Source organism: Spermophilus citellus (assembly GCF_964194105.1).
Source record: "Spermophilus citellus genome assembly, chromosome: 16".
Classification (NCBI taxonomy): Eukaryota; Metazoa; Chordata; class Mammalia; order Rodentia; family Sciuridae; genus Spermophilus; species Spermophilus citellus.
In genome coordinates this window covers 31,421,962-31,438,180 of record NC_138196.1, presented here as the reverse complement: position 1 = coordinate 31,438,180, position 16,219 = coordinate 31,421,962, and the positions used below count along the sequence as shown (strand labels likewise).

At 38.5% G+C, this 16,219-nt stretch overlaps 1 protein-coding gene across 6 annotated transcripts in view; it reads right to left on the bottom strand.

Moving 5' to 3' along the window:
• The window catches only part of UNC5D (unc-5 netrin receptor D), a gene marked incomplete at both ends in the record, with an annotated part of 514,193 nt that overhangs the window by 83,124 nt on the left and 414,850 nt on the right, over positions 1 to 16,219 (bottom strand). The window lies entirely within an intron of this gene.

Genomic DNA, 16,219 nt, shown 5'->3' with positions numbered 1-16,219 from the left:
ACATCCTCTTTCCTAGCCCTTCACCAAATAATAGAATCCATGCAGGTCACATGGAGACTTGGTGCTGTGGCTTTTTTTGTTTTATAACAGAGTTGCTCTCTCTCCGTTTTTCCTGCCTCTGGTCCAATCTCAGACCAACACAGCTCCACCACAATGCAGAAACCGGAAAGGACTCTCCTTCAACGCCATGCCAAGATTCTGGAAGATCTCATGGTGCTCCCCCCATCATCATTTCCTTCCTAGAGTTTATGTGGGATACTCTTAGACAAAGGGACCTAGGCTGTTATTCCTCACAGAATCACACAACAACGGGGAAAGGGCCTTGAAAGGTCACCTTTTGTAGTCCCCTTCTCTATCTGCCTGAAGGTGAGCCACCAGGAGTGAGACTGTCATTTTGGATTATGTTTTTAACTGAATCAAATCTAGCACACTACACATTCAAGAACTTCATAAATATTATCTGACTGACTGCACCATATCCCCTCCCAGGCAGATAAACTGCTATATCCAGAGGTCTCCATGGAATTTCTCTTACCCTAACCCATTCCTGCATTTAATACTGACTTTGATAGAAAGCCTTTTCAGTATACAAATGCAGTGCGGTTTAAATATAGCTTTTGTGTATTTTGCCATCTGATAGGTTATGGAAGTAGCTTTTACAAGTTGTAGGTAAACTACACACTTGCAAATGAGCCATTTTTTTAATAGAAGAGGAAATTGAGATGGCTGAGGGTAATTTCTGGCAGAACTTTCTCTAAAATAAAAAATTCCTATGAAAGATAATAATTTGTGTATGGTGATATGACAGTATGAGTTTCACACAGTCAGGCTTCTTAAAAACTGAATCCTTGCATTCCCCTTACTGTACCGATTCAACACCACAAAATTTCCTAAGAGCAGGTGGCACCTCCTGACATCCAGATGCTAATACACTCAAGAATTAGAATGAAGTGACTTTGGTGGGTTTAACCTAGCTTCAGATTTTGCTTATGGAAGGATATCTCAAAGCACTTGGCATGGGCACAGTGATGCTGGCAGGCTAGGGCTGAGGTGTCTGAAAGTGATGCATTGCTACAACCACACAAGGAGACGTGTAGAACATCTGTTTAGAACTCTGGCTGAGTGTAACAGTATTTTCTTCCTTCTGAACCACAGGAAATGGAGATTATGCCAGGTAGCAAAATAAAACTCCATTAGAAACAGGTGAGATATATAACTGCTCCCCAGAAAAATAAATCAAAATAAAGTTAGGCTATGAAAACATCAGGGTGACGGAGTTTCACTGGGTATAGCTATGAAAGAAGAAGAGGGAACGGGGCTATAATATCCAGAGACAGAGAAATCAGGCCATAGGGCACACAGGGCAGGAGAGGGGCACCTTCCCCTCTGACCCAGCTCTGGCGCTATGGGTATGGTCACTGTGGTACTGTGCAGTTAGTGCAGACTCTTGGGGTCAGAACTGAATTGAAATCTTGAAGTATCTGCATTCTTCTTGTGAGACCCCAGTGTTCTCTGAAGATAGATGGGAATAAAAATAATCCTTGACGGTTGATAGTAAGGATGCAGCATAGGGCTAGCACATATTTTGACATTAATAACTGTAATAAATGGAAGCTAATAATATAATTTCAATACCTGAATATCATGATGCTGATTATCAGGATCATCATCTATTCAGAGTGAAAAAATGCCTATTTGTGCTACTGCTTATGGACAAGCCAAAACTCCAAATCAGAAATTCTAGCAAGGTTTGGGCACAACTGAGTGAATAAAGTTAAATTTGGGTCTACACCTGGCCTCTGCTTACTGTAAGATCAAGGCAAGTCAAAACTTCAGTTTCCTGATATATTTAAAAAAAAAAAAAAAAAAGGCAGAAACCAGAAGGCCACTAGGGGCTCTGCTGCCTGTACCTACTGTACATCGATCTGTAGGATATCAACCAAAGACACATAGGCCACAAGAATGGGATAAAGTTTGGAGTGGGTTGCATTCCGTGTATGTATGATATGTTAAAATACACTCTAGTGTTATTTATATCTGAAAACAACAAATAAAAAATAAAGAATGCATTCAAAATGATTCCCTAAATCAGAGTAAAAATTAAGCAAGAGGCTGATACTTAGTGCTGAAGTCCAGCATGTCTCTTGTATTAGTGTGCATCCTCTTATGGAAAAGGCTAGAGGCCTCTGGGACCCAAGACAGCTTTAGTCCCGTGGCATCAGCATCAAAATTGGGTTCTGCTGCATTTTGTGAAATAACTTTACCTTGACAGCAAGCTGCCACCACAGAGCATTTTCCTAACTAGAGATGTCTGATTTGACATCAGTTTATGAGCACTAGGGAGGGCCACCCACTGACCTCTCTAACTTTGCAAGAACTGCCCAATTCACATTCAATGTTCTGTTACTCTGTTTGCATAATCATTTTCTCACAAGGCTCAAGGCCATGCAACAACTTGGCCTTGGTCAACCAAATCCTCTCTGCTTTCATTTTACCTCTATCCAAAGGCCATATTTAAATGACCCCTTAGTAAATTAGTCCATTAGGGCCATGGTTCTGAATGTTGGCTGCACATTTAGAATCACCTGGGGAGCTTTTAAAATAAATACCCATGGCTGGGCCCCACTCCAAGAGCTCCTGATTAATTGGGGTTTGTGTTTTTGTGATTATTGCCACTTCCTGGCAACAAATCTGGGGCTCCGCATGGTCAAATTCAGTTAGTCTCTGCCTCCCTAGGGCCCTTGGGTATACAGATAGGCCCAGGAGGGCCCCTTTTGTGTCCTGCAGGCAGAGAAATTTGAGTCCGCGGCAGCTGAGCTGTGGTTTGGGAAAATCATAACAATTTTCACAGGGTCTACCTTATATACTGACAGCTAACTTCAGGGTAAAGGAAAGTCGATGATCGGTAATTGCAACTTAATCTTATAATCTTTTTTTGTATTTAAAAGTTAAAGATTCAAAAAGTGGCTTTTAATAGTGCTCTAAGTTGTCATTTTTTTCTTTGAGAATTATTTCTATTATTTACATAGTTACCAAGCAGTTATTGAATCCAAAATAAAAAGTACAATCACAAAGACAAAAAAATTTCACCACCAGAAGATAACCATGGAATTATATATATAAGCCTATATTTTTCCTAATATAAAATATAAATTTATATTAGGGAAATATATATATATATATATATATATATATATATATATATTTATAAGTATGTTTAATCATATATATATATGTTTAAGATTAAACATACTTATAAATGCTGATAAATATATATCTTGAAACTACATGAAACTGTCAGTTGTTTATCATTTTTAGCTACAAAAAACATGGAACTGTCATATATTATTCTGCAGTTTGCTTTTGTTGTTTATTGCCGAATGCAAATATCACTTTGTGTGGTTGTGTGTGTGACGGGGGGAGGTATATATCTATATGAGAGAGAGTGAACCTTTTATTTACACTCATGATTCATTTCTTTCTACTTTTGTTTAATTTGGGGCTTCCTTTTTTATACTCGATGTTCCCAAAGCATTTCCATGGCATCCATTGTTCTCAGAAGCTCTTTATAACTGCACCCCTACCCACCCACCTACCTCCAGCCTGTATTGGGGAATAACTGTGGCCAGCTGCCTGCAGCCCACATGCTGGGGCCCTAAGAGAGGAGGCCAGAGGAGAGATGGCACATGGGGACAGATGGGTTCAATCTCCAACCCACAGAGTGAGGTGGGGTGTTGCTCCTCAAGAGCTGTAGGTTGTGATGACTTGAAATCTGCTCCTATTGGTTTTGAACATGGCACAGATGTATTTGATAGAAAGTATGGGTCATTTTTAAGATTCAGACACGGGGCCACTAAAACTTCCCAGGTAACAATTCAAATCATGTTATTATAGTCAATGTTTAGCCTTCTTTTCTTTTGTTTCCAGAGACCACTTTTATTATTTCCTTCTTCATAGATAAAATTCTTTGAAACCTTTTCCAACCCCAAAAGGGTCTATTTAATTGTTCTATTTGAGTTTATCTTCCACATTCTTTGAACTTTTAAGTTGCTTAGGAGTTCATTCTGAAGTTTGTGGAATTATTCACCTTTTCAGTCCGTTCTCTGGCTAGTTCCTTCTGTGCTGCAATGATCCTCTAGAATCGGCGTGCAAGATGCAAGACTCCACCATGATTCCACACAGTCCTCAAGGCAACGCCAAATGCTTTGCCCACCTTCACCATCCCATGCCTGATAAGTCCATCAATTCTCCAGTCCCATATAAAAGTTTTTTGCCCACCTTGGGTTGCCCTTATCCTTCCGAGTGCTTCATGTCAAAGTTTGCCTCTAAGGCACAGGTCAATTTCTAATTCCTTCCTAGAATCTTCAGTGATCACTCCCTTTGCATGATCACTCCCATGTCTGAATGTGAATGTCATTTTATATTTTTGTACTTTTATAATTACAGGTCCTTAACATGTAAATCATATTTAAATGCTTAATGTGACCTTGTAAACACAGAGTCTGAGCAAGAAAAACGGAGAAAATGAAATTAAAATCTTCTTGCTTCTTTATTTGCTGATGGGTAGTAAAGAGGTTGAGATTCTTGATTACCAGTGTGTTTCATTTATTCTTCTTTCCATCTCTGCCTGAAACTAGAAATAATTAAGAGCCGGTATTATGCTATCCAAGGCTACAGGAAACCCAGGGTCTGGCAGGTTGGCCTTGTATTAGTAGTAGAAGATAATTAGACAAACACAAGGACTTCTTTGCATTGGCAACACCACTGTGCCTGAATATGTCAGGCAGACACCCAAGATGATAAGAGTAGATTCTAATCTTTGGGTATCGAAAGTTCATTTAGGCAGTAGAATGTGCACCAGCTTCTGTATACACTCTAAACCTCTCCCAATGATCAAAGACACAGACAAATTGAAAGAGTATAAAACAGCCCATCTTAGTTTTAACTTTGTAGTTTCTTCATTGTGTTTTTCTTTCCTGTTCCCTTTTAAAGACTGTGCTCAGAATGACTCTTCTCTGTGTATCCCACCTGTTACTAGATTAATGCAATTTCAGCGTCCTCTCTCCCACCTGACTCCCCACCAGCTTTCCAGCCTAAACAGGCATCACAAGAACCAATGCTCCTGCTAAAATATGATCTGAGTGGATGCAGGGAGGACAAGTACAGAGAGTACGAAGTTTTTAGAGGTCCCTCTCAGGGTTTTCCATTTGGTGATGTATGCTAGAGAAATCACTGGTTTCCCCAGAGAAATTTGGGTGATTACTAGAATTCCAGGGTTTAATGGAAAAACCACCCACTTGAATAAAACTCATGCACACTTCTAAGTGAAAAACAGCTCTATTGACACTCTCTACCTAAGAATTGTGCATGATCCTATCGTGTTAATTAGGTGGAGTCAGGAGGGTACAACAACAGATGGCTCCTGGATGTCACTTCTGATCATAATGACCTTCTGGAATTGCCCTTTGCCAAAGCACATGATTAGTGTATATTTAGAACATGCAGACTTCCCCTTCGTTCTTTCAAATTCTGGATCTCAGTCAAGTAAGTGTATAATGACTATTCTCACAAGTGGTGTTTGCATATTTTGTTCTTGAGCCAAATCATTTAAATTTCTGTATATCTTAATGACATTTTAAATTTAAATTTTTTTTTTAAATAACAGGAATTGAACCCAGAGGCACTTAACCACTGAGCCATATCCTCAGCCGCCCACCCCTCCTTTTTGTATTTTATTTAGAGACAGGGTCTTACTGAGTTGCTTAGGGCCTCACCAAGTTGTTGAGGCTGGCTTTGAACTCAAGATCCTCCTGCCTCCACTTCCCAAGCCACTGGGATTACAAGGGTGGGCCATCCCACCTGGCTTGATTTTTATTTTTGATTGACACAAAAAATTGCACATATTTATGTACTGCAATATGATGTTTCAATAAATGTACACATTGTATAATAATGAAATCAGGGTAATCAGTGTGTCCATTACCTTAATTAAGCATTTATCATTTCTTTGTGATAATGTTCAAAATGCTCTCTTCTTGCCTAATTTTAAATATACAATACATCAGGTATAGTCACTCCACTGTACAACAGAACAGCAGAATCTATTTCTCCTCTCACTAAACATTGTATTCTGTGATTAACCTCTCCCCTTCCTCCTTGCTCCCTACTCTCCCCAGCCTCTGGTAACCACTATGCTATGATGTGTATGTGTGTGTAAAGCCATAAAAAAGATGAAAGTTCTGTCATTAGCAATAACATAGATAGATGGAACTGGAGCCTCTATTCAGGGAAATAAGCCAGGCTCCACCAGACAAGTACCACACGATCACACACATATGTAGAAACACACTAAATTTTTTATAATCTCTTATCCATTACCATGGATTCTGTGTTTTAGTTTATTTTTGTGATGGATACCCAGAATAAAACAAGTTCCTGGGCGGCTGCAAACACTTTTAAGCATATGTCTGCAAGACTTTCTTATCAGCAGTTGGCCTCAAAGTGATAAAATACAATGTTTCCAACTATGCTTTAAGGGAATATACATATTAAAATCCTTTTTCTAGTGTATGAACTCTTTTGCTTTGATTCCTTAGCTTTCATCTGCAATGGAAATATATACGTATTCAAAATCAAACAAAAGTGTCCAGAGTCCATAATTTAGGCTTAAAGGAATCATTTATTGGTTACTGTCATGTTGATCACTTACTTTTAAAGCAAAAGTATTATTCAAAATTATTCAAAAACATCATATCAAAACAAAGTATATATAGAAGAGATATCTACACTCCCATGGTCATTTCAGTATCATTCAAAATGACCAAGATATGGAATAACATATATATGTATGTGTATGTATATATATATAGTATATATATATATATAACATCATATATAATATATAAACATTTATATATATAAATAAACATTATGATAAGTGAAATAAGCCAACTGCAGGAAGAAAATATTGCATTTTCTCACTTATATATCTAAAATTAGCAAGCTCACAGACACAGAATAAAATGGCGGTTGCCAAGGGTTTGGGGGTGGAGTAGGAGATATGGGGAGGTATTGATCAAGGGGTATAGTTTCAGTTATGCAAGACAGAGAAGTTCTGGGGATTTAATGTACAATGATGTGATTAGAGTTCATCATTTTATATTTAGCATTTGAAGTTTGCTAACAGGGTAGATCTTAAATGTTCTCACTTTATATTCAAATGAAATGGAGGCAATGTCAAGGGATGGATTTGCTAATTAAGTTGTGATGAGTATTTCACAAGTTGACATATATGAAGCCACAAAGTTGTACAATATGCAACTTTCAGCAGTCAAATATATCTCAGTAAAATTGGAAAAATATAATCCTCTCCAAAAGCTCCAACCTTGACATAGGGCCACAGTATCTTCCTGTGGTGCCAAGGGTTGCCCTGTTACTTGCTGGAAAAAAGGAGGTCTGAGTAGGGAATGGATGGTAGGGGTGAGTGAAGTTGTTATAATGACTATTTACCAATGGCTAAGGAAATAATTAACAACTGCCACAGGCAGTCTGTTAAGCCTGCTTATAAAAACTGCCCAAGGAGAAATTGTGAAATGAGGACTCTTGACTCCCAGCCTGTTCTTCATGCTTCTTCAGTGCTCATGCCAGTCCCTTCCATTACAGACAGAGCCATGAGTATGTACAGTCCATCGGGCTTCCCTATCCCATCACCTAGAACAGTGCATGCACCAGAGCAGGCACTCGGTAAATATCTGTCAAATGGATCACTGCTGCTCAGCCTCATATGTCATTCTATCCCAGGCAGCACGAAGGCAGGTCTGTAAGTTTCCTATGTATTTCCTAGGACACTCTGGCTTCACATTGAAGGGTCTGTAGCAGCAGTCCCTTAAGGAGGATATGATGAGTCAATACCCAGGTGAGGCTGGCCACCTCCTTTGTTGGGGTCAGACGATTTGTTTTCTGTCTAAAAGTTGCCCCCTCACTCTGTGTAATGATCTCTCAAATGGCTCATTTCAGTTGTGAGTGAATTAGATAAGCTTCTCAGAACTGACTAAAAAGAACATGATCTGAAGGCATTGGTATTATTATATATGTATATATTGTAAATATATAGTATTGTTTTCATATTATATATTTATCATGTATACACACATATTCCACGTGTGAAAGCATATGTGTGTATACACATATATGAGAGCTACATTGAAGATATAAAATTCTGAATTCAAGTTTTTAAGCAGGAATGGGTCTGAAAGGTCATCATGCTTACATTCCTCATTTTACAGATATGGACACAAAGTGTAGTACCACCTGATTTGCTCAAGGTCATGAACTGGGTCTTGGGACTCATAACACCTAGTTCAGAGCTCTTTTTCCTGTCCTATGATAGCTTTCTACATAAGCTTGACAATTTTCTGAACACAGAACACTAACATCGTCCTGTACCAAACACGTGTAAGCAAGGTTATTATAATGCCATCATTCTAGAGAACTAGGAAGACAGGGTTAATGCAGTGAATGATAATGTCCATTGATGAAGTTAATATCTCCACTTATGTATCACCTTTCTCACTGATCTTGAAGAGACATGTGTATTTAATTTGTAATTTAAGGAGAAAAGGTGAAATCAAAACAAAGAGCTTTCCTCTATCTCTATTAATTCGCTTTGCTCAGCACACCCCAGAGACCACTGCATTTTTTACAAGAGTAGATTACTCAGTTTTAAATCACTTCCCTGATTGGGTTCTTGCCATTTCTTTTACAGCCCAACCAGTCTATGATCTCAGACATTAAATCTTTCTCTAGTCTAGACTAATAGTTCTTACCCAGAGTTTCATATAGTTGAATCCTGAGCTAATTGCACCGCCAATGTAGAATTTGTAATTCACAGAACTAATCCTTTATATGATGAATCTAAATTCTGAAAACTTCCTGACTACAAGGGACCTTGGCTATCAGCAGCTACTGACAGCTAAATCTTTGAACTGACAAAATATGCCAATATTGTTAATTTGGGGATCTTAAAATGTGGAATAAGAAAGCTGGGAAAGATGATTCCCAGCCTGCATTCCAGGTTACTCTGAGGATGAGGCAGGTAAATTGCAAATTCAAGGCCAACCTGGGCAGCAAAGCAAGACACTATCTCAAACTAAAACAGAAAGTGCTGGGGGATATAGCTTAATGACAGAGCACTTGCCTAGCATGCATGAGGTCCCAGTTCTGATCCCCAGCAACACACACACACACACACACACACACACACACACACACACACAAAATGTGGAATGAGAACAATTCTGGACATGCTACAACTCAGTATTCTAGAATCAGCAGCAGCAGTACGATGATTCTCTGATCTGTAGATTGCTGTACAGTCTAGTAGTTTGTGTGTCTTGGGGTTTGCTACCCATCCACTCCAGGAAGAGAGGATTTTTGTATAGGTATTGACAAATTAGAGTTTGCTTTATAAAAAGTACTTTCTGTCACAGGTTGTTAGAAAACACTTATTCCTTATGAATGAAGGAAATCTGTGTGTCCCACTGTTGATGTTCTGAGGACTGATTTTTCTCACCTGTGGATCATCCAAGACCGTATGGTAATTCTTTTTCCCTCTCCTGAGCTTTCCTCGTGAGTTATTTTTAACTATTAGTAAGAATCAAAGAATTTTAGAACTGTTTGGGACCCTATAGATCACTTGCTGTCTCTTGCTAAGGACCAAATCCTACCTGTTAGACAAAAAAAGGCTGGGAAATTGAGAGCTGTTCATTCAGCTACTTGCTGGAAATGCTATGGAAGGACTTGAACCTTTAGTGTGACAGTAAATTTTAAGAATCCTCATGGGACTAGGCTTGATGGCACATGCCTGTAATTCCAGTGACTCAGGAGGCTGAGACAGGAGGATTGAAAGTTCAAAGCCAGCCTCAGCAATGGTGAGGTGCTAAGCAACTCAGTGAGACCCTGTCTCTAAAGAAAATACAAATAGGGTGAGGGGAGTGGCTTAGTGGCTGAGAGCCTGAGTTCAATCCCCAGTACACCCCCCCACCACCAAAAAAAAAAAAAAAAAGAATCCTCATGAATGGTTAGGGTTCTCTTTTTTTTTTTCCTTACAATTGGTAGTATTTCTCAAATTACTGCTCATAATTGGTTTGCATAAAAATATAATTTGTATCTCATTTATTTTAATGACAAGTACATTTTATTACATTAGAAACACTGTATTAATCAGATCTAACAGGAAATATTTTAACAAAATATCTGAAGTTTCACATGCTGATACTTTTCAAGGTATGGAAAATATATATATATATCTATATCTATATATAACTATATCTATATATGTATATATAGATATATACAGGGATAAAAATATTTTTTTCTGCTACAAAATTCCCTTTATTAGAGAGGCAAGGCACAGCGGCACATGCCAATAAATCCCAGCTTCTCAGAAGGCTGAAGCAGGAGGATCAGAAGTTTGAGGCCAGCCTCAGCAACTTCATGAAACCCTGCCTCAAAATTAAAAATGAAAAGGAAAGGGCTGGGGATGTGGCTTAGTGGTAGAGCTCCCCTGGGTTAAATTCCCAGTTAAAAAAAAAATCTTGTTAATAGAAAACATACACACATACTATTGTTATCATTATCATTATTCACACAAATGGAGTGCATATTATGGATGCTAAGTGCTTCACATGAACTGGTTCATCTTCTCAAAAAAAAAAGAAAAAGAAAAAGCACCAATAATACATATTATTAAGAATTTTACTTTATAGATGAGCAAATTTAGGCTTAAAAATTAAATTTGTTCAGGGTATTCCTGCTCACAGTATTGTCTTCATAATGAAAACTCAAGCCATCTGATCACAGAGCCCTGATTATTCAACCTGTCTTTTATCTATGCAGTTTATTTCAAGTCTAGTTGGCTCCAATCATTCCTTTATCCTAATTGTAGGTACACATCCCTTTCTGATCTTTCAAAAAGAGAGTAATCAGGTTCAACTCAGAGTCCCAGGGGAACCTGGAAGGCTACCTATGTACGTAGCCTCAGTTCTGAATGCTAAATCAACCCAGGCCCAGCCTCACGGACACTTGAACTCCACACATCCCTAGTTTAGAGTCAATACCTATCTTTGGTTTTATCCTTTTCCCAACTCATATGAAGTGAAGATACAGCATCTTGTTCTCCAGTTCCCTCAATTCCTGTTCAGGGTCCTCCCTATTTACAGTGGAGCTTTGATTTTGATTCTCTCATAAAATGACAAAGTTAACCAGATGTGCCTGAGATAAATAACCTTCCAGAGATTGTGTTTAAAACAAAGCATAGCACTTCCTGTTTAATGCCACCCAAAGAACATAAGCAAGAGTAGAAAAAGACACAGAAACATGTTGGGGACAAAAAAGTGAATAGAAGGAGAGGAAGTGAAGAGGCAGGCAGCATAATTGCCTTGATTTCTATTACTTGAGAAGGCAATTATCACCTAGGTTACTCTATGTACCTGTAGCACAGATCCATGAGGAAATAAAGAGTAGACCTGACAAAAGGAAAATGTCCTGCATGACAAAAGGCATTTTAAGTGTTTCAGAGCTGGTTGATAAGAAGGCCATAGACTTTTAAGAGCTTATGAAATACATATCAATCATGGCCCAGTGGATGGAAGCCAATGTTTATTTGGAAGGGGGATTATGTTCAAAAAACAATCAGACATCTTTATGTTTTCATTAAAAAGGGCCTACAAATAGAAAAGTCTATAGTGGGCAGATAACAAAGGGGATGAATTTTAAGGTGATTTTTTGTATATGGTTTATTCTCTACCCCCTTTATCCTCAATTCTCCCCTGGATATGGCACTCTAGTGCAGGTCTTCTTATCATAAGGAAGAAACAGTTTTATTAGCTTTGTAGAATTTACAAGAATGCTTTCATTAAGACACCTGAGTATTGTGATCACTCTGCTTTATTTTCTTTTGTAATTAAGCACAATGGAACCTGGAGTCTGGAAGACACTCCACTCTGTCTCATTAAAGCTTGTTACTCACTGGCCTTCTTATGGGCTCCCATAGTGGGAAAGCGTTTACTGGGGCATGGGGGAGAGACTGTTGCTAAGTTGCTAATGACTTCATAGGGGTCCACGTCTACATTCTTATTACTCCCGTGGGTCTGCAATATTATATCCACATTTGCCATGCGGTATACTTGAGAACAACTAGGAATTAATCCATTGCTTATTATGCAGAAAGGCAAGCTATTGTGTATTTCTAGGAAAAAACTTTACATATGAAGGAGCATCTACTATGTACTATAAATGGAATGGGAATGGGATTTTAATAATGAAACCACACTTGGGAGAATTAGCAAGTGGTAGGATACTTGGTGACAACAGGAATGCACTGTGTGAGCATGTTATCTTATTGATGACATTTCCATTTCTTTACTGTGTAGCATTTATGGTATAATTAATCGATTGTGCAGTTGAACTGGTTCTAAAATATGAACTTATCTTAAACTAAAAGTTTAAAAATAGGTCAAGTATGAATTCCTGAATCTTTGTCCAAAGAAAAGAATTGATGGTTTTATTCTGATGAAGGGATGTCTGTCTATTAGGATCCTTTATGCAAAATCAGTATCCATGAAACCACTGGCAAAAAAGTGAAAGAGTTGTTTCAGATACTCTGAGTTATCTCCAGTATAAAATTTCTCTTTCTCAGTACCCTAGAAAATATAGGGAAGGGACTCAGGTAATTATGGTAATAGATAACAATGAGGCTTAGATTGGTCCAAGAGAAAATGCTTAACAAAGCAGCCATTATTTTTGTGTGATTATAGGCTCACCTTTTCAGTTGCTTCCTCTAGGTCATTTAAGTAGGTCTTTCAACAGACAATGTGGTGAGATTATTAGAGGTAGCTTGGGGATGTTTACTTGAACTTGCTATTGTATAGATGTCTTTATCCTTGATGTGGTTTCTCAGACTGTCACTTCAAACTTTTCTTATCAATGTACCCATCAGAAATGAAAACAAACCACCCTTTAACTGATATTTCAGTTTCTGAACTGTCAATGTTGAACTGACCTCTGCTGTATCTCGACAAGAAGGACAGATGAGCTCTCAGGTAGCTCAGCCTTGAAGACTGCCTCTCTGCAGGCCCTGTGGCATTTCTCTGGCTTTAGCCAAGCTACACATCTAGGCACTAATCCCTTCTGAGGCAGATCCATTTCATTTTCTCAAGCCAAATCCCTTAGTTTTATTTCTACTGGAATAAAGAGAGAGGCAGAAGGCTTCTCTTATTCCTGAGGATCAAACTAAACACCCCATCATTTTCATCTTTCTGTTCCTGTCAGCGAGACACGTGCAGGTTATTCAGCTCTGGCTGTGATTCTCAGGGCACAGAAGCTGCTCTGCTCAGCAGGTAGAAGGGACCTGCTCTGCTCAGGTCAGAAAGCTACTGAGTGCGGTGTTTACACTCAGAGAACATGGATCCACAAATTCTTGTTTCTTGACAATCACACTCCATAATTATCTTCCTTCTCTGGAAAATCAATGTTCTAGCATAAAGGGATCAGAGGTTTACTTTATGCTTGCAGTTTGGACCCACAGACTCACTGCTACTGGCCAGAATGGTGCCGTTTGATTTTCACCAGTCTTGGGGCATGTGTTTTCTTGCTGAGAGCACTTAGGTGTGGCCATCTGTGATAGCGTGACACTAAGGTTCTGTGCTTCAGTCACAACTGACCAAGCAACAATCACACCCAAATATTAAAGTGATCATTCAGAGCTGGCAGCTCCTTCTTTAGGAGAAATTCAGCCCTCAGGGACAACAAAAGAAACCCAGACACTCTGTTGAAGGCTAAACAAAATCAAAGAATTGTAGGTCATCCAAGAGCCAAGCAATGTCATTGTCAAACCTCCAAGAGAAAGTGGAAATTGAGGAATTGCTTTAAGGTCATGTTGGTATTTTAAAGGGAAAAAAGTTAGGATGAAGTAAATTCCCAAATTGTAACCTGACCTAGATCCTTCAATAAAGCCACTGTTCCATAAAGCTGTTGCCAAATGCTATTTTAATCAAAGCCATCCTTTGCTGGAGCTCTATCCTGAAAGTGCAGCTATTTTCATCAAGAGAACTCTGACAGTGTACCCAGGAGGAACACACAGTGTTGCTGGCATCATTTAACTGGATTGTTGCTTGGTGCTTCTACAGATAGTGAAATGTTACTCATCTTTGTTGATATTGGTGGCCACTTTCTGTCTAGAAAGATATACTACATCCAGGTATTGGGATCTTATAAATATGCTCTGTTCCCACTGATATGCAAACAGATCTCATTCACTTTTATGATTATATATACTTTCTCCCTCAAGAAAGATAAGTCACTAAAGCCCTTAAAATTTTGAAACATGTTTGATAGATAACCTCATATGCACACTATACAGGCAAGGAAACTGGAAAAAGCATGTTTATGTGGAAAAGAGAATGTATGAATGAATAGATAGCTTGAATAGGAAAAGAAAAAGAAGAAGGCGGCTCCTATAGCATTTTCAACTTGAGGGGAATGGATTTAGGGAAGATTCTACCTCCAATGATGAAGACATTCCAAACCTCACTGTCTTCCTAAATATTTCCACCAGGGGAAAACACCAACAGAATATTCAAGAAAGTACTTACTTGTGTGATTAAAACCATACATGGCCAATACCCAAAGGAGAGGTCCATTCAGTAAATCAATGAATTACTTAAAGCTATGCCTGAACTAGGGACATGAGTAGCTTCATGGAAAGACTGAGCTTCCTGAATTTCACAAGAACATATTCATTGATGATGGTTAATTTTATGTGTCAACTTGAGTGATCCATGGAGTGCCCAGATGTTTGGTCATACATTATCTTCTCAGTATTTCTGTGAGAGTATTCCATTTTCATTAGAAGACTGAGTAATGCAGTTTGGCCTCTAGAGGTGAATGGGCTCAGTCAGTCAGTTGAAGACCATCATAGAATAGAAGGCTGGCTCTACCCGGAGTGACACAGAATTCTCCCCGACAGTCTCTGAACTGGCATATCTGCTTTCCTCATATGACAGCCTCTAAGTTGGGACATCAGGTCTTCCTGGTTCTACTTTGGACTTGACCTGAAATACTGTTTCTGCATTTTGGGACTTTGCTGGACTTCATAAATGTACGAGCCAATTTCTTATAATAAATCTCTCTCCACTGAGCACTATCTCGGTTTTTCTTCGCAGACTGTTGGTTCTGTTTGTCTGTAGAACCCTAATGAGTTTGTCACCTAGGATTTTCAAGTAGGATGAACACTTGCCAATAAATTCTCAGTGCTGGCCACAATAGTAAAAATATAGTAAATAGTAAAAAAAAAAAAAAAAAAAAAAAAAAAAAAACAGTCCTATCTCAGAGGTGTATTTATAGAAAAATCTAATGGTATTGAAGGATTGTCAGAAACACATTTCCTTAAACATCTTGCTGTTTAGTTGGTGTTCAGTTTCTTTCTATACAGGACAGGGGAAGGCATTTTGAAGAAGACAAATGCTCATATGAATCTGTTGGTGAGCACGGCTCTATCGTCACTGGAACTGGTGGCTGTGTTGTCTTCTGTCACAGCCCCTTGCACCGTGTCTGACATGTGCAGGGGAGTTAGTGCTTTCACTAGCAAATAAAGGCACTGTGGATTATTAATAAGTGCCTGGGAGAATAACAGAGTAGAAGAAGATTAAGAGGGAAGAAGTAGGGAAGGGCATGGGGAAGTACCGGGGAACAAAATCTACAGAAGTATGCTATGTCCATGTGTGAACATACTACAATGAATCCTGCTTGGATATATAATTATTATACACTAACTAATTATGATACACTTACTACTACTACTACTACTACTACTAATAATAATAATAATAACTTAATAATCATAATAATACATGGGAACAATGGATAGAGCAAGTAGATCAGGGGGAGGAAGGAAGGGAAAAAAGGACGGGAAGGGAGAGTGAGATTGATCAAATGTGCATGAATGAGTATGGCATAATAAATTCCAGTACTATGCATAACTGTAATGCACCAATAAAACTTGTTAAAGAGGAAAAAAAATAATGAACTATAAAAAAGTACTCGTTTCAATGCTCTAACCATTTTAAACGATGAATAACCCATACAGATTTATTCTGAACACACAAAACAGTTAGCATGTGCTTGCCTTCAATGGTACCCAGTCATATAGATGCAGGAAAAG